This window comes from Lissotriton vulgaris, chromosome 2_1 (genome assembly GCF_964263255.1).
Source record: "Lissotriton vulgaris chromosome 2_1, aLisVul1.2, whole genome shotgun sequence".
NCBI lineage: Eukaryota > Metazoa > Chordata > Amphibia > Caudata > Salamandridae > Lissotriton > Lissotriton vulgaris.
Window position 1 is genome coordinate 422,500,259 of NC_141687.1, and position 22,102 is coordinate 422,522,360.

The following is a 22,102-nucleotide window of genomic DNA, read 5'->3' on the forward strand; positions in this document are numbered from 1 at the left end:
GTCTGAACTAGAGTGGCGAAGTGAGCTAAATAATAATGATGGATCCAACCCAGATCTGTGACTGGGAGTGAGTGTCTGAAAAGTTTCAGCGCTCCGTCCATCATCTCCTTGTGTTTGCTTTGTTTGCCCTAAGTTGGCAGGGTATACCCAGACGTCGGTCCCTTGCTCACTTTGCCACTGGATTCAAGCTAGCCTGGCCGGTGAGGGGTGTTACCCTGAAACCGGTCCCAAGATGCTTATTTCTGGTCCCGGGAAAGACATGGCTTGGCAGTTTGGTCTTGGCTTTTCTCATGAAGCACAGGGTCAAGACTGATATGCATATAGCTTTTGTCCGAACTGGGGTGGGGTAGTTAGCTAAAGAATGATGATGAATTCAACATAGATCTGTGACTGGGGTGAGTGTCTAAGAGGTTTCAGCACTCCGTCCATCGTCCTTGTGTTTGCTTTCATCTCCTTGTGTTTGCTTTCTTTGCCCTAAGTTGGCAGCGTATGCCCATACGTGGGTCCCTTGCTCACTTTGCTACTGGATTCAAGCTAGCCTGGCTGATGAGGGGTGTTACCCTGAACCCTGTCCCAGGATGCTTGTTTCCGGTGCAGGGAAGACATGGCTTGGCAGGTCGGTCTGGACTGTTCCATGATGCACATAGTCAAGTCTGATTTGCATATAAGTGTGTCTGAACTTGGGTGACATGGTGAGCTAAAGAATGATGATGGATTCAACCCAGATCTGTGACTGGGGTTGAGTGTCTGAAAAGTTTCAGCTCTCCGTTCATCATCTCCTTTCGTTTGCATTGTTCACCCTAAGTTGGCAAGGTATGCCCAGACGTGGGTCCCATGCTCAGAATAGAATATTTAGATATATTAATTTGACATCATTGGACAATTTTTTTTCTTTTTTACTAACGGCTTGATTTGACCTCTTTTTAAACTTGTTATATTTATGTAAATTGCATTATATATGATTAAGTTGGCAGAGTATGCCCAGAAGTGGATCCCTTGCTCACTTTGCCACTGGATTCAAGCTAGCCTGTCTGTTGAGGGGTGTTACCCCGAAACAAGTCCCAGAACGCTTGTTTCCGTTCCAGGGAAGACATGGCTTGGCAGTTCAGTCTGGACTGTACCCATGAGGCACAGGGTCAAGACTGATTTCCATATAGCTATGTGTGAACTGGGGTGGTGAAGTGAGCTAAAGAATGATGATGGATTCAACCCAGATCTGGGGTGAGTGTCTGAAAAGTTTCAGCGTTCCGTCCATCATCTCGTGTTTGCTTTGTTCGCCCTAAGTTGGCATGGTATGCCCAGACATGGGTCCCATGCTCACTTTGTCACTGGATTCAAGATAGCCTGGCTGATGATTGGAGTTACATATAAACCAGTCCCAGGATGCTTATTTCTGCTCCAGGGAAGACATGACTTGGCAGTTTGGTCCAGACTGTTCACATGGGGCACAGGGTCAAGACTGACTTGCATATAGCTGTGTCTGAACTGGGGTGGCGAAATGAGCTAAAGAATGATGATGGATTCAACCCGGATCTGTGACTGGGGGTGAGTGCCTGAAAAGTTTCTGCATTCCGTCCATCATCTTCTTGTGTTTGCATTATATATGATCTGTCATACATTCTCCTTTTACAATGGTTTTAAGTAATAACCCAGTAAAAGATTCATTCCCTCAGGGGAAACAAGGTGAAGCTGCCCCAGATCCACAAATCAGTGAACACATGAGAAACACTCAGTAGAGAATCCAGAAACAAAAAAAGTAATTCTAAGCAAATTAGATCAGCCAAGCTACAAACTTAATAGTTTAAGATCTATCAGGAATTATCTGGCCCAGTCGTAGGGAAGAACCCCTCCACGTCAAATCAGACCAAATCTGCGAATACCTATTGTCCTATTTTGAGAGCAAAATCTCAAAGATTAGATCCAACTTCCAGAAGAATCAGGAATCCTTACATCCCCCACTACAGAGGCTCCCAGTTCTCATTTGCATTTTTACCCTTCTGCACCCTGAGCCTTCCCTGAGTTCTCAAAGCGGCAAATACATTAAAGGTACTAAATCTTCCAATAGACCAAAGCTCAGGGACATCCACCAAAGAACACAAGATTACATGGGACCTTGCCCTCCCCCCCCAGATTATGAAGGTCTTCCTTCAACAAGGAGGATCTAGATCTGATTTAGAGCATGCCATAATAAACCGCCAACTGAAGAAACAATCTGCAGACCCATTGGAGCCATCTAATTATAGGCCTATTTCAAACCTCACCTTCAATTGATAAATCCTGGAAGGTGGGGGCACATAGCAACATCGTGATTACATTGAATCAGTTAACCTATAACACAAAAGACAATGAGGCTTCAGACCCAACAGGAGCACAGAAACTGCCATCTTGTGCAGTGGGGAACACCTTTTGTCCTGCCTAGATGAAGGGCAATCAGATGTTCTCCTCCTACTTGATCTAAAAGGAGCTTAACCTGCTCAATCGATTAGGAAATTGGGCTGTTAATAAACTACCAGTACACCAGTGATGCAATTAATTCCGCAGGAATATATGCCAATAAATCAGAATGGTTTTGTCACCTAAGGTTGCCCCTTATCACTACCGTTGTTTAGCATTTGCATCAGATCCCTATCGCAGACGATCTCCCAATAACAACTTCAATTCCAAATGTGTGTAGAAGACTCCCAAATCCATCTCTGACTAGAAGATCTCTCATTGCAAAGTATGAACATGACAACATCCCTGAGACACATCTTCCACTGGGTGAAGAACAGCTACCTCGATCCATATGGGTAAAAAAATTAAGTATTGATAACTGGCAAGATCACAACACATAACAACCCATTTGAATGGCCAAGGGAAAGCCCCTCCCTCCACCAAGTTCCCAATCAATCAATAAATGGAAAATTCAGCATCTGATTTGAAAAGGACTTTCCTTCAAATACCATATTGCAACAGTGGTCAGAAGTACTAACCAACAACTAATGATGATTACAAAGACTGCTCCTCAATTCCAAGGACATCGGATTGAATTTAGGAGGGGCCTGATCCTATCTAGACTCACCACTGGGACATAATCTATATAGGAGAACAATAAAAAAAGGTCTACAAAAACCTCAGAAGAAAGAATAATCTGAGTCGAAGGAAATCTTAATTCATTACATCAGCCCTGAAAACAGCTTCACTTTCATTAAAAGTTGCATAAATGACCATATTCAAACTTCTATGTAGGTCTTCGTATCCCAAGAAGAATCAATCCTGCAATACATGCAAAACCTAATTTCGGCCTACCTACAGAGTCAGGCCCTCAAATATAGCAATGCAAAATTCATGGGCCAATTATATTTTACCCCAGCATCCAATGGAGGACACCCAATCGGAACTGTAGGTGTATGTCTGTGGAAGTCAGTGCACCCAGATCTAAGACCTCTACGGCTCTGATGCCCTCCAAGAATAATGTGACAGCTATCTTATGTTATTTGATGGATGCTTTGATACCACTCCTCCCTTTTTCTCAGATGGCAGGGCCCTTTCAAGGTATGTATGTCTTTTCAACAGCATGTACAACAACCCTTTTTAAGAGCTATTGAAACATCCACTTGCAGTCCACCAGGTGACAGTGCACGAAACTTCTACCTGACAAAGACAGTTCTAGCACTATAATGAGGCAACATGTCCCAAGCCAGTGCTTTATAAAGAGAAAGAAAGAAAGAAAGAAAGAAGGAAAGAAGGAAAGAAAGAAAGAAAGAAAGAAAGAGAGAAAGAAAGAAAGAAAGAAAGAGAGAAAGAAAGAAAGAAAGAAAGAAAGAAAGAAAGAAAGAGAGAAAGAAAGAAAGAAAGAAAGAAAGAAAGAAAGAAAGAAAGAAAGAAAGAAAGAAAGAGAGAAAGAAAGAAAGAAAGAAAGAAAGAAGGAAAGAAGGAAAGAAAGAAAGAAAGAAAGAAAGAGAGAAAGAAAGAAAGAAAGAAAGAGAGAAAGAAAGAAAGAAAGAAAGAAAGAAAGAAAGAAAGAAAGAATTGAAAGAGGCTAAGAAAGAAAGAAAGAAAGGTAGAGAGAAGGAAAGAAAGAGTCATGTATGGTGCTTATTGATAACCATTAGGATGAATAACTAATCAAATTCTGGATAGCCACTGCTCTGATGTAGCAACAGTGGGACATAAATGTACTTTCCACCTGCTGTGATGTCACAGGGGAACTTGATTCACTCTGTGTTCCCCACCTCACCCACGTTTGTGGAGACTAAAGCAAGGCGACGGAATGGCGTTTGGCATTCTCAGCTACCTTTATCCACTTCCCTCTGGACTCCACAGACCCGAGAGAAGTGGGGGAATACAAAAGCACAGAGCCTTAGCCAACCACCACATTCCCTGCCAGTAAGTTTGTCTATAGATCCTCATTGACAAGAGACAAAAAGGAGAGTTTACTAGAGGCTCCCACTGAGGTGCTGTGCATGCAACTTGAGCTCTCTACTCTCAATGTGTGAGGTGGAAAGCTATGCTTTGGGTAGGGAAAGGGGTTGGGGCGAAAGCACAAGAAATGGTAGGGGAGGGTGTCAGATGGCCGGATCTTTTTTTCATTTCTGGACAGGGATGGTGTATCATTATGGTAGGTGGGTGGATGGCCGGAGGTTAAGTATTTTTTTCAGTTTGTACAGGATGAGATCACGGTCTATGAGGAAGGGGGAGTGATAGTGGGTGAGGTATGTTTTTAATATATTTGGGTGAGTGAGAGGGTCAGGTGGAGGGTTGAAGAGATGGTGATGTGGTTAAGTGGTAGGGCTCCAAGTTGTTTAATTTAATTAATAAAATTTAGAGGGTGGTGGGTAGCAGGAGGCCAGGTACTTTTGTTTTATTTTTGGGAGGAGATGCGTAGATGTTGAAATCAGAGAAGAGGATCTGGGTTCCATATATAACATAATAATAAAGATGGTTCTGCTTGGCAACACAAACAAATCGATCTTCACTCTCCCTGCCTACTTCATGTCACATAGAACCCCTCAGTGAAAAACATTCCTAATATTCAAGACCTTATGTGGGTGGTGCAGTAGTGGTTGTCAATCTGTTAAGTGGCCCATATTCTCCCACCTCTCTCAGGTCTCCACACCCCTGAGCGAGGTAGCGGAAAGCAAATGGAATCTCCTGCCACAAACCTCTTCTCCATTGAGTTGAGGTTCCGTGGAGACCCACCGATGGCATGGGATTGAAGTCTTTATTGGCATTCACTCTCGGAGAGCCACAGTCAGCAAAGTGCCAGCTCTCAGCTCACATTGAAAGCAGAATGTAGTTTTAAGGCTAAGAGACTGGTGGGTGAGGATGGTAAATGTTTCATAAGCATTATCTAAATGCTTATTAGTTATCACCATTTGGAAACTGTAATATACAGATGTTACAAAGATTTAACTCTCTTCAAGATTTCAGTTCTCAAACCAGTGCACACAATTTCTGAGGCTGTTTGCGTTCTGGCTTAATTGCATACAAGGTGATCAATGTATGCTGGAGTGAAATGAACGTTCGAGGGAGACCGCAGGAAAGAATAACAACAGCCTTCAGTACCTGGCCATCTGTGGTGCTAAAGACAATGATACATGAAATAGTACTTGCAGGTTTATACCCCTGGGACTAGGAGCAAGCAGACCCATAGAGTGTGAACTCAGTGTTGGCCTGAGGAGAAAGTACAATACCTATCTATTTTCTGGAAGGGTCTACTTTAGGAGTGTTTTTGTATTTCACTGTTTATGGCCAATAATCAGTGTTCAATAATGATGCTGGATTCAATTGTGAGCAGAGGCTTTATTTCAAAGATAGTCAAAGAATAAAGGTGTGTTTATTCTTTATGGCTATAATAGAACACCGAAATAGGAAGAGACTGATACTGAAAAATGTCAAGGGACTCTACACATGGAACATGTTGACATAGAACAGTGCAGGTGAAGGGAAGAGACATCATCTTCCTCCCACCAGAAAAGAAGTACTCTGTCCATCTTGATATCACATCTTTAATTCCCACCTCTTTCTTTAAAACAAACATTATGATTGACTGTGTCTACTCTTTCCACTGAACTATAATATAAAACCAAGGCACCGTCATTTCATAAAAGATCTCTATCACATGTGGAGACCCCAGAGTTCCATACTGTCTCCTGTCATCTTTAGCTTTACAAGAAGTCACTTGGTGCTTTTTTCACAGATAAAGCATCATGATTCACCAATATGTTGATGATACATAACCATTGAATGGCTCAAACACTTTATTTAGACCTGGATGTCCAGTGCCTACCTGAAGCTCATCCCAATCAATACTTTGGTCTTGATTTCCAATTATTTGGCGAGAACAACAAAGATACAGTACAAATCTGGCTCAATGACATGAACCTTGAAAACTACGAATTCCAACTTTCACTAAATACAAAATCTCTTGGAGTCACCCTGGATCCCAACGTCTCACTCAAAGAACACATTGCCAACAAATATAGCTGTCATGGTACCAGTTCTCTCTTTCTAAAGAAAGTTAAACCATTTCTTCAACAAAGCACATTCAGACTGCTGTTCACGCCTGTGTTCTCTCGAATCTGGATGGTGGTAATGCCCTACCACATTACCTCCCAGACTCCACACTGGCACCCCTAACGGGCACCCTAGACACTGCCGAACAACTCATCCACGGCCTGAAGAAATCTGTAAACATCACGCCCCACCTTGATGGAACGCCACTAGCTCCCTTTGCTAGCACCATCTTCAAAACCAGCTGTATAATTTACAAAGCCATCACAACCAACACCCTTGCTTATCTTGCTGACAAGCTCACCATCGCTGGTAGTTAACAGCACACTTGCAGCCAGGACACCATCAGACTACAGACTAAGTAGTGTAAAAAAGATTAAACAAGACAGCAGACTTTTTTCATTTATGCACTCAGGATCTGGAAAGCATCCCCATATCCACGAGGACCGACCCTACACTGCTCCAATTCAGAAAACAGTTGAAGGCTCACGTCTTTAAGGAACACTACATCACAATGCATTAAACCATGCACAAGTCAGCTTCCTCTCCAATTACTCGCTGACTTTAACTTTGACTTTCACCATGTAAGACGCTTTCCTGCCTTTTGGCTAGGTTCGCACTATAGAAATAACATATATATGCATACATACATCAGTGGCAGCTCATAAGGCGCAGTAGTGCTGAGGCAGATTCATACTCTTCAAAAAAAAAAAAAGAACACACATGCAACTTCACACCCATCCATTCACAAGCACGCAGACATACACCCATCATTCAAAAGCCCATACATTATTATTTAATAAATTTGTATGGCGCATCAGCTACCCTGAGGGTTTCCCGACGCCTTGGATCCGAGATTTGCCAGAAGAGATGGGTTATAAAAATGAAATTTTATTGGTTAAATAGCCATGTTTTAATGCCTTTCCGGTATTTGTGTAGTTTGGTTCAAGACGTAATTTCAACTGCAGTGAGTTCCATAAGACAGGGGCCAGGTATGCGAAGGAGCGGCCGCCCAGTCGTGCCCGTTTAAACCTGGGGACGACAAATTTTGCCTGATGCAGAGATCGAAGGTTTCGGGAAGGTGTGTATTTGAGCGCCAGCTTATATAAATAGGCACGTCCCCTGTGTTTATCCTGAACATGTAGCATAGTGCTTTAAATTTGGCTCTATTGCCTATATTGAGCCAGTGTAGCTTTTTTAGATGTTCAGCAACACTCATTCGCCCAGGGAGATGGAGAAGGAGCCTAGCTGCTGTATTTTGGACGATCTGGAGTCGATGTACGATCTCTTTATTGGCTCCTAGATATAGGATGTTCCTATAATCAAGTCTTGAGCCGATCAAGGCCTGTATTACTGTTCCCCGTGCCCCTTCTGGGAGTTGCCACAAGATTTTTCTCAGCCATTTAACCCCTTCCATGCTCATGACGGAACGGTTCCGTCATGAGCGTCGGTTGGCTTGTGCTCATGACGGAACCGTTCCATCATGAGTCCATAGGTTCTTTAGAACCTTCAGCACCGCAGCGGAATTCGCGCAGCGCTGAAGGGGTTAAGAATGGCAAAGCAGGCTGAGGCTGTTTTGGCTGTTTGCGCACGCATGGACAGTTTGTCGTCGATTATCACTCCTAGGTTGCGTGCGGATGGGACCGAAACCGGGGTAGGGCCCATTTCCTTGGGCCCTACCCTGGTTGTGTGCATAGTTTACACATGCACACAACCATTCACAAATCACAGGAACATACACATATGCATACATTTATATATACACAGTACATCCAACATTCAACAAGGACTTACCGGCCACTGTAGCCACATTGGGTGCCAGGAGGGAGAAACAGAATGGCCTCAGTGGTTTCTGGAGGCTCCAGGGAAGAAAGGGACTACCAGAATTCCTATCACCTCCTCCCACTGGCTCACCTTGTCATGGGTCAGCCAGTGAGGGAAGAATCTTCCCTACCTCCTCATAGAGTGGGATCGGGTCAGTGAGAGTGCTGGCCCCTCCCAACTCTGTTATAAGGCATCATGATGGACAGTCAGCCCTGGGCACTTCAGAGCTTAAACCTGAAGCAGGCACGTCTGAGTCTATCAATGATGCTTTCGCTTGTGATGAGAGGGAGGCTCTCAAAAGACTTTGCCGACCGATGAGGTGACTTCCTCAGGGCTGCACAATCTTCAGCCCAGCGAAGCTTGACTCAAGTTGCCAGGCACAGTAAACAAAAATGAGGATCAAAGCATTATTGCGTGCACCAGTCCTGACATCCCAAAAATTAGTATGCGGCAAAGAGAAGGTGCAAGGGAGCTTGCAAGGAGGCTTAGGACACAATCCCCTATGTCCTAAAAGAGAGACAAAAGGTCAATTCCCTTTATTACTCCAAACTAGTATGCACAAACTAGCCACACACTCTTCGAAGGTTCAAATATAGACTTTCACATTTCATTTATCTATATCAATGTAACAAGACAAACTACCATGCTCTATATTCAGAGCTGGATGGATCAGAACCATCTGAAACTCAACCCGGGTAAGACTGAAATAATCCTACCTGGGAAAAGTGCACTTGTCTAGGGACCCCATTATTGGCCGGCTGGACTGGGCCCCCCCCTCTCCTTCTCCGTCAGTAAAAAGTCTAGGCGTTATTATTAACGCCAACCTCTCTCTTAGAGGGCAAGTGGGCGCAGTGGTCTCCTCCTGTCTATTTCAGCTACGGAGGATTAGAAAAATTGTGCATTTGCTTACTCACTCTGCTTTAATACAGGTTGTGATTGCTCTGGTTCTGTCACCTCTGGATTTCTCAAACTCCGTTTATGTGGGCCTTCCTTTGGGCCTACTTAAGCGGCTCCAACTGGTTCAAAATCAAGCCGCCAAGCTGACCATAAACAACCTAGATGGTCATCTGCCAGACCAATATAGGATAAGCTCCATTGGCTCCCTCTGGCCCAACGTATCGCCTTCAAGACAGGGTGTATCTTTAAAGCTTTGCACGGCAATAGCCCAAAATTCATTAGCTGCAGAATAGTCAGGCACACACCCTCTCGTAACCTTCGCTCAGCACACCTTCAGCTCCTGTCCGTCCCTACTTTCAAGCTTAAGCGCCAGGGGGGTTGCAGGTTTTCTCATCTCGCTCCATCATTCTGGAACTCTCTGCCATTGCCAATCCGGATGAGTAATAACCTCCTGAAATTTAGAAGAATGCACAAAACTTGGCTATACGAGCAAGCACTCGGTGACTTCTCTCAGTGTGATTCCTGCCTATTCAGCGCCATGAAACCTCTGGGTGGCCGTGCGCTCTATAAGTTCCTATTAAGATAAGATAAGATAAGATAAGAAGACAATCCAGAATGCACCATTGCTTTCCCAAATTTAAAGAAGTCACTGAAAGCTTTTGAAGTTTATGATTTATTCTTTATTCATGTTCTTGAAATTGAAACAGCCAACGTGTTTCGTCCTCTATCGGACTTCTTCAGGGCTCAAATGGTATGTTGTCTTGGTTCATGAAACTGTTCTTAATAGTTTGAACCCAATAGGTTTGAGAATTATATGATAAAAACGGCTGTATATTATCAGCTTTTTTTGCTCGGAGGCCAAGGAAAGTATATCAGCGAAAAAGGTAGCGCCTCGTTTCTCATGCGGTCATCTGGTTTAAATGGCTAGTCCGATAGAATGTGAAAGTCTATATTTGAACCTTCGAAGAGTGCAGGGCTAGTTTGTGTATACTCAAGTTGCCAGCCGCTTGTACATTTTGCGCATGTAAGGTAGCTGGCTACCTGACCCTGCTATCGTGAGTGTCTGTCAGGCTAATCTTTGCGCATCCTGACAGAAACTTATCATGCTTTGAAAAAGGCATAGAGGGTGGGACCCCTCTGCCCATAATGACAGGCTATCACTGACATACATTCACCAGGACCAGCTTTTTCCCATGCGTTATGAATCACTTAAGTGTTTGTGTAGATCATGGCTGTTTCTCATTATGATTTTAGTAGTTGACAGACAAACATGAGGATAAAGTAGGGCAATGTTAGCTTAAAGGACTTACTAAATGTATCAAACATACCATTGTCTGCTATAGGTGATGGGCAATAGTATGAATTCAGCTGAAAATATTATTGTAAACAAAACTCTAAAATCGTGGGCTGAAAAGAAGATGAATTTTTAGGACTTTCAGAAATCTTATATGTAATAATTATATTTTAAAATGGCTACACTAAAAGTTCGAGTATTTTTCTGTAGGTGTGAATTAAAATAGGAGATAATATATTTGGTTATTCATTCATATAGCTACACTATGCAAGAGAGATAGGGAACGAAATAAACAATACTGTAAATACTGAAATTATGTGGTCAGAAAAAGAACAATAACAGACAAGATTTACAGAGAGATTTCCCCTACGCTTTGTAGTGGGAAACTAATTAACGAAACCCCACAAACACTAATAAGATGCAAAAGGAAGAATTTTAGGGCTCGAAGCTCCGCCTTGAAGCAGTTGGTAACTAAAGTGAATGTGTATAATCTAGTCAGGAGGAAACTAGATATTTGCCTTTATAGCAGAGGAAATAAAAGGAAAGCAATACCTAAAACTATTGAATTATGGGATGAGATTTACCACTCTTAACCTATGATTTAAAAGATGAACTACCATGTTGGTGACTTAAGAAGCAATAATCCACCTAGGTCCAGTTTTCAGGGATGCACACCAGGGCCCGTATTATCAATAGGGTGCACTTTCACAGTTTGCTCAAAATGCACCTTTAAACAGGTGATCTGGGTGCAAACAGGGAATGTGCATGCTATTATTATGAATGTGCTTTTCTCAAGGCAGCAGCCAACGTGTGCTTCCCTTATGGCAGCACATTCAGTTAAATACGGAGGGGCTGCTTCAAAGCTGCGTCCCCTGTGGACCCTTGTTCCTCAAATATTTTGCAGTTGGCATCTGATTGCATTGCTAAAGCTTTACTGGATGTACTCCATCATGCCATTGCTTCAGGGATTTTTCATCAACCTTGGAATGAAGCAACTGTAACTCTTTTAAAAAAAAATGGCAACAATGACCATGAACAACTTTCGTCCTATCTCACTTCTGCCCACTCCTGCCAAAATCTTGGAGCAATACCTTAATCAGTGTTAGAGTTGACTTTTTCACAAGGTTTATCCCCAGACTTTTTGCTTTTTGGCCTCCTGTTTTGGAACATGTTTTTGTTGGTTTTACAACTCAGGGCACTTTGCCACTGGGGATCATTGCTAAAGTGCATGTGTTCTCCCTGTAAATTGTGTTTATGGATTTGAGATTCCATGATTGGCATATTTAATTTACTGGTAAGACCCTGGTACAGTGCACTGTGTGTGCCCAGGGCCTGTAAATCAAATGCTGCTAGTGGGCCTGCAGCACTGCTTGTGCCACCTACATGGGCTGCCTATAAATGTAACTCAGACCTGCCACTGCTGTGTCTGTGCACATTTTGGTGACTTGGCAAGTGCACACACTTGCCAGTCCCTAACCTTCCATGTTCTTACATGTGAGTCACCCCTAAGGTAGGCCCAGGTACCACTGTGCGCAGGGTACAGTGCATGTTAAAGGTAGGACACACCCTGATGTGTGTGGTATGTCCTAATATTGAAATACTGCCAAATTTGTTTTTCACTGTTGAAAGGCTATCTGTCCCATAGGAGAGAATTGGGAATTTACTTCGAACATATTATAAGTATAACTGTCCATGGGAACAAGATAGAAAAAATTAGTTTAGTAAGCCTGAACTCAGAATCTAACTATGCATCTTTTCGTAAGGATGATTTTTACCTTCTGGGTTTGAAAATACCACTTTTAGAAAGTAGGTTTTTTCTTGCTTAGCCATCTGCTATGTTTGTGTATTGACTATCTGGCTTTGGAGTGGACGGGGACGGGATGTGCATTCTGTTCAGACAGCCACTTGGGAGGGAGAATTGTGTCATGCCTTTCCAGGTTCAGTCAGGGCTAGGCTGAATAGACCTGGGCTGCATTCAGAGTAGAAGGAGGATATGTTTTTTCACACCTGAATGGGCCTGGTTTGCCTTGGACAATGCTGTCACCACCTCCTACTGGGCAGCTGCACCAAAGAGGACAGAACTGGTCTTGGCAGAGCAAAGAGCTCATCTGCCACCAGAGAACAATGGATTTTGTACTATAAAAAGTGGGGCCAAGACCCCTAAAATTTTTATCATTTTTGGACTTCAAGAGGAACCTCTGCCAAGGAGCAGAGCTGGAAGAAGCTGGAGGAGGTGTACTGCTTCTTTGTTGTGTGCTGTCTGGGGTTTGCCTGCAGTAGCTGTTCCTTCTAAGGAGAGAAAATGTGTGTGTATCCTGCTTGACAAAGTATCTCCTAAGGCATGAGGTAGAGCTTGCTCCCTGTTCAAGAAGTCTCAAGAACAGCAAAGACTTCACTATCATTCTGGGCACCATCTCTGGAACCACTGGTTTCAGTTGCCGCAGAAAAAAAGAGCAGCCAACTCTGTCACCGAGTACATCGCTGGTTCCATGTCCTGAAGGCACCGCAGAAGGCACTTCCACACTTTCGCACAGCATCTTTTGTCTCAGCGATGCTGCTGGGCAACTGTCACCCAGCCATTGCTTGCACAGCGTCCTGTGGGCACCGCACTCCACACTGCCTTGCTTCACTCTGCACGGACGTCGCCACGACCGGCTCTGTCACCGACACCATGACCTACCAGCAGTGCATCGAGCACTGACTCACTCCGCATCATAGCCTTGGTCTCACCTACACCGTTGGATGACTGTCGCCGAGCCTGATGCCTGCACCGCACCACGAGGGCACAGCAAAACCCGCTTCACTTCACAACCCAACTGCAGTAGTTTGCCCTGAGTAACTCATACCAACGGGATCGGCTGCAATGTGAAAAATGGTACTGTCTGTATCGTGGTAGCCTACCGACTCCTTGCCTTTCCTAGGCTGACGATGCTCAGATTATCATATCCATCATGAACAACTTGTCATCAAATGTCAACAAGTTTAATTCTTAAATCACCAAGATTATGATCATTTGGATGAAAAAAGTTTTTCTTAAACTGAATATGGAAAAAACTGAGGTGCTTGTATATGGTGGAAAAGAATCCATTTGGTATTGCAGTTGGTGGCCGGAAGAATGTGGCTCTCTACCCACTCCTGTCAAAGGGCTAAAAATCATGGTGTGGTCTTTGATACCTTCTTGAATTTTGAGTTACAGGTCAATCGTACCACGAGTACATGCTTCTACATAATTAAGATTCTCAGGAAAATCTTTGGATTTATTCCTGTTTATTCCTATTGAACTATATCATTTAGTGGTCATTGCTTTAGTCTCCTCCAGACTCAATTATTGCAATGAAAAAGTTGCAAGTGGTGCAAAATGTGGCTGCGCCCCTTATTCTTAGCACTCCAAATGAGTATCTGTTATAGATGGTATTGAAGTGCTGCATTGGCTCCCTGTTAGGAAGTGCATCGTCTTCAGGGATATTTGCCTCCTGTTCCAGGCCCTCCATCACAAAGGGTCTCAACATCTCTCCAACCTCTTCAACTGGTACATTCTAGGCAGGTCACTCGGATCCTCCTCAATTTAGGAAAGTCACCATTCACAGATTTTGGCAGGTTAGATAGGGCGGTTGGTTGGTCTATTTCTGGGGCTGGCACATTGTTAGACTTGACTCCTTTGCTCTTAAGTAATCTTTAAAGCCTGGCATTTGTAATCTTGGGCTCTCTGACTGTCTGTGCCAAATTAGCTTTGTTTTCTGGCTTAGCGCTTAGATACCCTAGGGTTTAAGTTCACTTTTCATTTTCATTTCATTTAATGTCTTACAGAGTGCAGGCAGAAACACATCTGCTCTTTGAAGTGAGGAAGCAATCCTCCTGTAGTTGGGTACAGAGTGTGACTGCACCTGGCTGCAGGGGGATTTCTGTAGGCGTTCCATGGGATGACTTTTCCACCTCCAAAGGACAGCCTTCAGGAGGCGCACACACAGTACACTAATGTTTTGTGGCTCATTGTGAGTGTTCCTACAATGGGCATGTTTTCATCTGCGCCAACATCTATTTTAATGCGCAGGCACAGAGGCAAAAAGGTTCCCTCATTTGCATGGGGCATGTGAAACTCCCTCTCGTGATAGTGCTAGTGCTACATGTGCACTAGCGCTATCATTATTACAGAAGGGGCCCCACAAGCTTCTGCAGCTCCTTCTGTATTACCACTGTACCCTGGGTCACAATGTATAATACAGCTCCAGCTTGATCTCTAGTTCATTAGTACAAAAAACATTGTTCACAAGGAACTCATTTATCTAGGTCAGTCCAGGATCTGCAACTGAAGTAGTTGCTCAGAGTAAATCATAGCTAGAAGTTATTGTATACAATCATGACTCCCTTTCGAGCCCAAGTGATATTTGCATTAATATTGTCTACATACAAATTAATTGAAAAGCCTGTACACTTTTTTTATATCATGACTACCTGACTTCAGCCGAAGTAGGTAATTTTATTATGCAATTTCAGTCTGTAACACAGACGTATTCCTTATGCATAAGTCAACAAAATATTTACATATTATTACACATTCAAAATATCTTGTGAGCCCCAGAGAAGTGACTATAACCTATTTAGTGAGTATTTTGTGGCAAAGTGTACAAAACAAGAGGAACAGGTTATTGGTGAAGTACAAAAGGATGAGCTCAGTACTGTAATAATAAATTAGGTTTAGGCTCTCTCTTTTGTCTGTAGTCGATGGCGTTTCGACCCTCTTCAGATATGGGGACTCTTCAGGACCAGGTTTCTGGGGACTGTAAAGGAGGAAAGGCGTGTATAAGTAGATGTAAGGGAATACAGATAGTCATGAAGGGCTGTTCAGGAGCTTCTAATTAATTTCCTCAATGGCATAATGGATGTAAGGTGCAGGAACAGTGTAAATGCAGACCTGTATCCAGAGAACACTCGTTTAATAGTGCCCATAATTTTAGTGTATGCATATCACAGGGTGCCATAATAAGGTACTCACGTGTGGTGTGGACCAGTGTACTAAGAGTACATTCGGTGTGGTACCTACCGCGGGGGCTCAAGGCGTCTCTGCGCTGATGTTTTAAAAGCATCAAGGTTGTAGTTTAAGAGTGGAACCCACTGGCAGGCTCCATCTTTGTCAATTGATGATACTCACACCTGCGCGGGTAAAAAGGGATTTTAGCTCAGGGCTAAGTACTGTTTATGGAGACTGAAGGATGTAAGCAGAGGGAGGCACTTACTTAGTTGTACGTTGCTCTGGTCTGTAACAATGGGATCAGTTTAAGGGTAGTATGAAGACAATATTGATGCAAATATCATTTGTACTCGATAGGGAGTCATGATTGTATACAATAACTTCTAGCTATGATTTACTCTGAGCAAATACTTTAGTTGCAGATCCTAGGCTGACCTAGATAAATGAGTTCCTTGTGAACAATGTTTTTTGTATTAACGTACGTACCCAGCTCACAAGGACGTATGGGTTGCTCTTGTTTTCTTAAATAATATGTTCTCCAGTTCACACATGCATGGTGAGAACCTTCTCATAGAAAATTGAGTATTTTGCTATTTGCTGCCAGTGCAGAACTGGTGAGACTAAAACTGTGTGAAATTTACAGCAAACAAAGCATTGAATTACTTGTTAATGTAACTGCTAGAGCATACTGACCACAGGCCCATGGCTGTTACTACACACATGAGTCAAAATAGTATATATGGCACTGCTTTGTTTGGAGTGTGCGGTATAGATTTTGTGAAATCCCCAAGCATTTCATTTTGGGAGCAATGTAACAGAACACATTTATTTTCCTCAATTAAAAAGTTCTGATCTACAGAATGTTCAGAATTATACTAGGTGGGGAAATTGCAAGACAGGTGGCTAGGAGTATTGTGGTCATAAATTGCTGATGCTTGAAGGGAAACAATTCTTTGTCCACAATTTGCTGTCTGTCAAGATGTAATTCAGGAGTGAATATGTTCTGTCCATTTTGCTGATGTATAAATACCATTTGTGCTTGGGACATTACCAGGGGCAGAGCCATGATCAGACCAGATGCTTCTCTGAATTTGATTTCCCTAAAGGATACTGTTGTTAATTAGCACTTATATACATCAGTTAGCAGTTTTTATTTTTAAGCAGAATTGCAAATCATTACTTGCTTTAAAGTAAATTATTCAATGCAGTGGAAGGCAAGTCCACCCATTCCCATCTAGAGGATTGATTTTCCTTTAAAAGGACTATGGACCTGGGCGCATGCCTTTTTAGATATGAACTTGAAGGTATATAGCTTGATTTGCTTTTTACAGCTTGCAAAATTCACTATGGTAGCAATGGTGATAATTAATTCATGTATACTGAGAACTCATTTAAACCTAAATACATTAGGTTTACAAGCACTGGCAAAGCCAATAGCTCTGGCTTGGGAAGACACAGTGTTTTTTTTCTGCACGAATATGGCAATTAAAATTAAAGATGACAAGTTAACAAAATACCAATGCTGCATCTAAAGCTTGTGCGCATACATTTGGAAGAAATGTAAACAATGAAGCAACAAAACAGTAGCTTAAAAAAAAGGAAAGGAGAGATTGAGCCACCAGCCATGGCACTGAGGTGCACTGCTTTTAAGTCGGATGTGTACATGTAATCGGAAAATATGCTATCACTCATAGTGCAGGAGAGCAAATGGCTGAAGAGGGCTGCCACATTGCTCCATGCTGCATGCTGCATGCTACGATGGGCAGCATGAAAATGTGACCGAAATTTGAAAAGACAAGTTATACAATGTTAGAAATTGAGGTTTCTGGTTAGCAGAGTATACACCCTGTCTAAGCAGGAGCCACAATTCTAATCAGAGTAAGCCAGATACACAACCTAAACTAACCTGGACTCTCCCTTTGGTAGCGTGGCACAGAGCAGTCAGGCTTAACTTGAGAGGCAATGTGTAAAGCATTTGTGCACACTTTGATTACAGTAACATAGTGAAAACACCATCAAAAAACTCAACACTAAGTTAGACAAATAGAGTATATTTTACTTAACAAAATTAGATAACAATAACAGAAATCTAATCAGTGTTTCTCAAGCTATGCATTTAAGCACATGGGTAAAACAACTCTTCAATGTCACTATTGAGTCAAACTTTATTGGTGGAGGAAAATTACAAAATATCTCAGGGGATCTCCAGAGAGGCTTTCTCACAATATATTGATAAGAAAATGCCCCCAAAAGTCGCTAGTGACAAATGTTATGGCAGGTCGCTTAGACCAGTATTATCACACAGTTCCAGCTGCCCATGAGGGAGTGTAGGTCGGCTACAGGCACCCCACAGCTCCCGCTGAGAACAATAGCTGACTGGAGGGGCCGTCGACAATAAAAGCACAATGTGTCGGTGCCGATGCACGTAGACGGGCTGATGTGGGGGTAGACAATCCTCGCAGGTGTGACCTGTGTCATCGAATCCTTCTAGAGGGGTCACTGATGTTGAAAGCACAGCGTTGGTTCTGTTTACGTAGGTGGGCTGATGCGTTGTTCACATCGCCAGCGAACTCTGTTTAGCCCAGGCAAAACATCGCATTTGAGCCATGCTGTGAGGTCTTTCTGTGGTGCTCCGGCATCATCAGAAATTAATGCGGCAATTTTGATTGGCATACAGCCACGAAGCGCTGGTCTTTAGCAAACCCAGCTGTAGGTCAGACGCGCTGATCCTTGTAACACTCAGCTGCAGGTCAGGCATGCAATGCTGATCCTGCTTGACTCACGGATGGCAGAGTCCAGCAACAGCATAAGGAGGGAAACAAACTCTTTGATGATCCTGAGACTTCCTAACTAGGGGGCAAGCCAGCACGCCCTGGGAGCGACTTAGGTTTTAGAAGTTGTAGAAAGTAGATCCAGTCCTTCTCACTTCCATGGAAGAGGCAACAGGCAGCATGCCAACACAGCAAAACAAGTAGTAAAGTGTCTGTCCCTCCTATAGTACAGCAGTTAGCTGGCAGCAGGCCAACACAGCACCACAATACAGCAAAGCAGGTATTAAAGTGGCAGTCCCTGCTGCAGTGCAGCTCCTCTTCCTGGCAGAATCTCCTCAGGTCCCAAATGTGAACTGAGTATATAGTGGCAGAGGTCCAGTATTTATACCCATTTTAGCCTCTGAAGTAGGGAGACTTCAAAAGGGGCATTTGAACCTAACAAGGTCCCTGCCTTTCCTTCCCTGGCTCCAGACACACTAAAGAGGGGATTTGTACCTTTTTGTTGTGGGGAGAGGCACAGCCCTTTTCAGATGCAAGTGTCAGCTCCGCCATCTCAATCCAGATCAGGAAGTCCCATGCGCCTAGTGATGGGCAATCAGGATGTGAGTGGCATACCTCACCTCCCTTTGTGTGTGACTGTTTAGGGGGAATGCACAAAGCTCAGTTGTCACCCAACCCAGACGTATAATTAGAGACAGGCAAAGGCACCGAATGTTTGTAGTAAGAAAATGCCAACTTTCTAAAAAGTGGCATTTTCAGACTGACACCTTAATATACAACTTCACCATAATTTGGGATTTAAAATTGTGAGTCTATAGACACCAAACTTAAAATGTCTATCTTTTCCCAATTAAAAGATGTTTAAAGGCAATCCGAATGTTAACCTATGGAAAAGATAGTCCTTGCACTGGTGAAAACGAGTTAGATAGTTTTTCACCACCAGGACATGTAAAACACAGCAGCACATATCCTGCCTTTTAAATAAACTGACTAAGGCCTACCTTAGGTGTGGCCTATATGCAACCAAAGGAAAGGTTTGGGCCTGCCAAGTAGGTTAACTTTCCAGATCGAAAAAGCAGATTAAAACTGCACACACAGTCTCTCCTGTGGCAGGCATGAGACATGTTTAAAGGGATACTGAAGTGGTTGGCACAATCAGTGCTGTAGGCCCACTAGTAGCATTTGATTTACAGTCCCTATGCTCATACAGTGCACTTTACCAGGGACTTAGAAGTATATTAAATTAGGCCGTTGTGGTTAAACCAAGGTTACCATGTTTAACGTAGTAAGCATATGCACTATAGCACTGGATAGCAGTGGTTAAGTGCCCAGAGTCCTAGAGTCAACAAAAACTAATTCAGCAAATAGGGACAGGAAGGCAAAAAGGTTTGGAGGGGACCTTGCCGAAAGGGGCATTTCCAACACAAACACATATATATGTATCCATCAAGAAGTTGTCCACAAAGACACACTCTGAGTGAAGGTAACATTTGTATTAATAGCTGCTCAAAACAACTCCAGTGAGTAGCATTAAAACCATTTCTTTAGCCAGGTGCGTTTCAGACCTCTCTGGTCCTTGGTCGCAGGCTGCAGATGTGGCCAATCATCAAAACTAATGCTGAACACTAATTTGATTATTGCAATACCAGTGTTGCCCTCTGGTGTGCCTCTCCAGTGAAACAACGCATGCTGGGATTAGAAGTTCAGCCTAGTCCACAGTTAACCCTTCAGTGGGTTGACAATCCCAAAAATGTTTCAAATGATTGTCTCTGACCCTTCAATGGGCTGTTCAATGTTATCTATCAGAGTTATTCTAATTAAACATTTCTCTACCGCACCTGCCGTGTACCTCATAACTCATACCAAGCCAAGGACCCACTTCCAATACTGTGGTGGTGCAGTCTTAACGACCGGACTGACATAATTCATCCATCAAGCAGTTGTCCATAAACAAAAACGCACTCCTATGCAGGTTACCCGTTTAATATTAGCAGCTCAAAACAGCTCCGGTGAGTAACATTGGAACCATTTCTGTAGTCAGACATGTTTTGTACCTTTCCGGTCATTGTTCACAGGCTGCATGTGTGGCCAATCATCAAAAATATTGCCAAACTCTAATTTGATTGCTAAAATACCAGTGCTGCCATCTGGTGGGCCTCTCCAGTGAGACAATGCATGCTGAGATTAGAAGTTCTGCCTAGGTATTTTGCCAATCAAATTAGAGTTCAGAAATAGTTTTGATTAGTTCAACCATTAACGGCATGTGGATGGGTGCCCAACTTTCCTTGGGCGGCTTATGCCAAAGAAACCGACTCCACATTGTGTTTTGTGTGTCATTTTCTCAGTCCCCCATGTTGTCCCACCTGATTGTGGTGACCCCACATTTTTTTTTCTATTTTGTGCCCAAGGGGTGGACCTCTCCCCCACACAAGGCTCTCTTGTATCGTTAGCCTGCCCTGTATGCAATATAGCCTTATAGCAGGCCATAGCGGGATATACCGGCTATTAAAGGCCCGCTGCAGCGTTAAAGGCTAAAGGCCTGAGCCGAAGGCGAGGGACTTTAACAAGGCAGCTGGACTTTAATAGCCGGTATAGCCCTTCTACGAAGGGTTATAAGGTTATTAGAGCATTCTGCACTGGAGGGCAGAATGTTCTAACAAATAAAACAAAGCGTTCAGGGCGCGCAAGTGGATAGAAATCCCCTCAGGCTCCCTGAAGCCTTTGTTCACAGCCAGAGCTGTGAACAAAGAAACATTGGAAAGTTGGAGCTCCAGGCTTATACCAGCCATTATAAGCCCAGAGCACTCCATTGTTTTCAATGGAGCTTTCAACGTTCCAATGTTCTAATATAGCCATATAGCCCGCCATAGCAGGCTATACCGGCTGTTAAAGGCCCTCTGCAGCGCTGAAGATTCTTTAACAAAGCAGAGGGACTTTAAAAGCCGGTATAGCCCTGCTACGAAGGGCTATAAGGCTATAAGGACATTCTGCCAGTAGAGGGCAGAATGTTCTAATAAATAAAACAAAGCCTTACGGAAGCACAAGGGGACTGAAATCCCCTCATGCTCCCTGAATATTTTGTTCACAGCCAGAGCTGTGAATAAAGAAACATTGGAATGTTGGAGCTCCGGGCTTATACCAGCCATTATAGGACAGGAGCACTCCATTGTTTTCAATGGAGCTACCAACATTCCAATGTTCTAATATTTTTTAAAACACTTTCAGAACACAGGGACCAAGTCCCTGAGTCCTTTAACGGCAGCTACAACATTTCTGTTCATGTTGTAGTCGGTCAATCAGAGCACTCACTCCAAAAAGCCCCCTCAGCCATTCAGGAATCAGTTTTTTTTTTAAATTGAAGGCCAACTTTTAATATACTTATATATTTTGAACCTTAATGACTCTAAAACTACTGAACATAATTAGATCAAATAAAAAAAATATATAATTTCTGGGTAAAAATCTCGCTTTCTGACAAATCTAGTGTAATTACGTTCAGCCGTTTTATCTGTGGTGCTGTCTAACATTCTCCATGTATATTGCATGGGGAATTTGAGCTTTGTGTTCCCCCTCTTTGTCTTAACCTTTGCTTATTCAATCACCCCAAAACTTTCCAGTATGGAACAGAGGTGTATGATCTTTTTATTTGAAATATTTTGAGAAGATTTGTCAGATGCATCAAAGTTATAAAGTTACTACTAAAACTAACTACACTCTTCTTATGAAAAGTCTGACCTAACTATCACTCACCACTGTGCAATATATAAGTTTAGGCATATATATTTATATAAATGTAAATAAATACCATAAATAAATACAATTGTCTCTATATGTATATATTTGCATTTAGAG

At 43.0% G+C, this 22,102-nt stretch overlaps 1 protein-coding gene across 2 annotated transcripts in view; it reads right to left on the bottom strand.

The window, feature by feature from the left end:
- The window catches only part of ADAM23 (ADAM metallopeptidase domain 23), a 711,121-nt gene that overhangs the window by 329,945 nt on the left and 359,074 nt on the right, over positions 1-22,102 (bottom strand). The window lies entirely within an intron of this gene.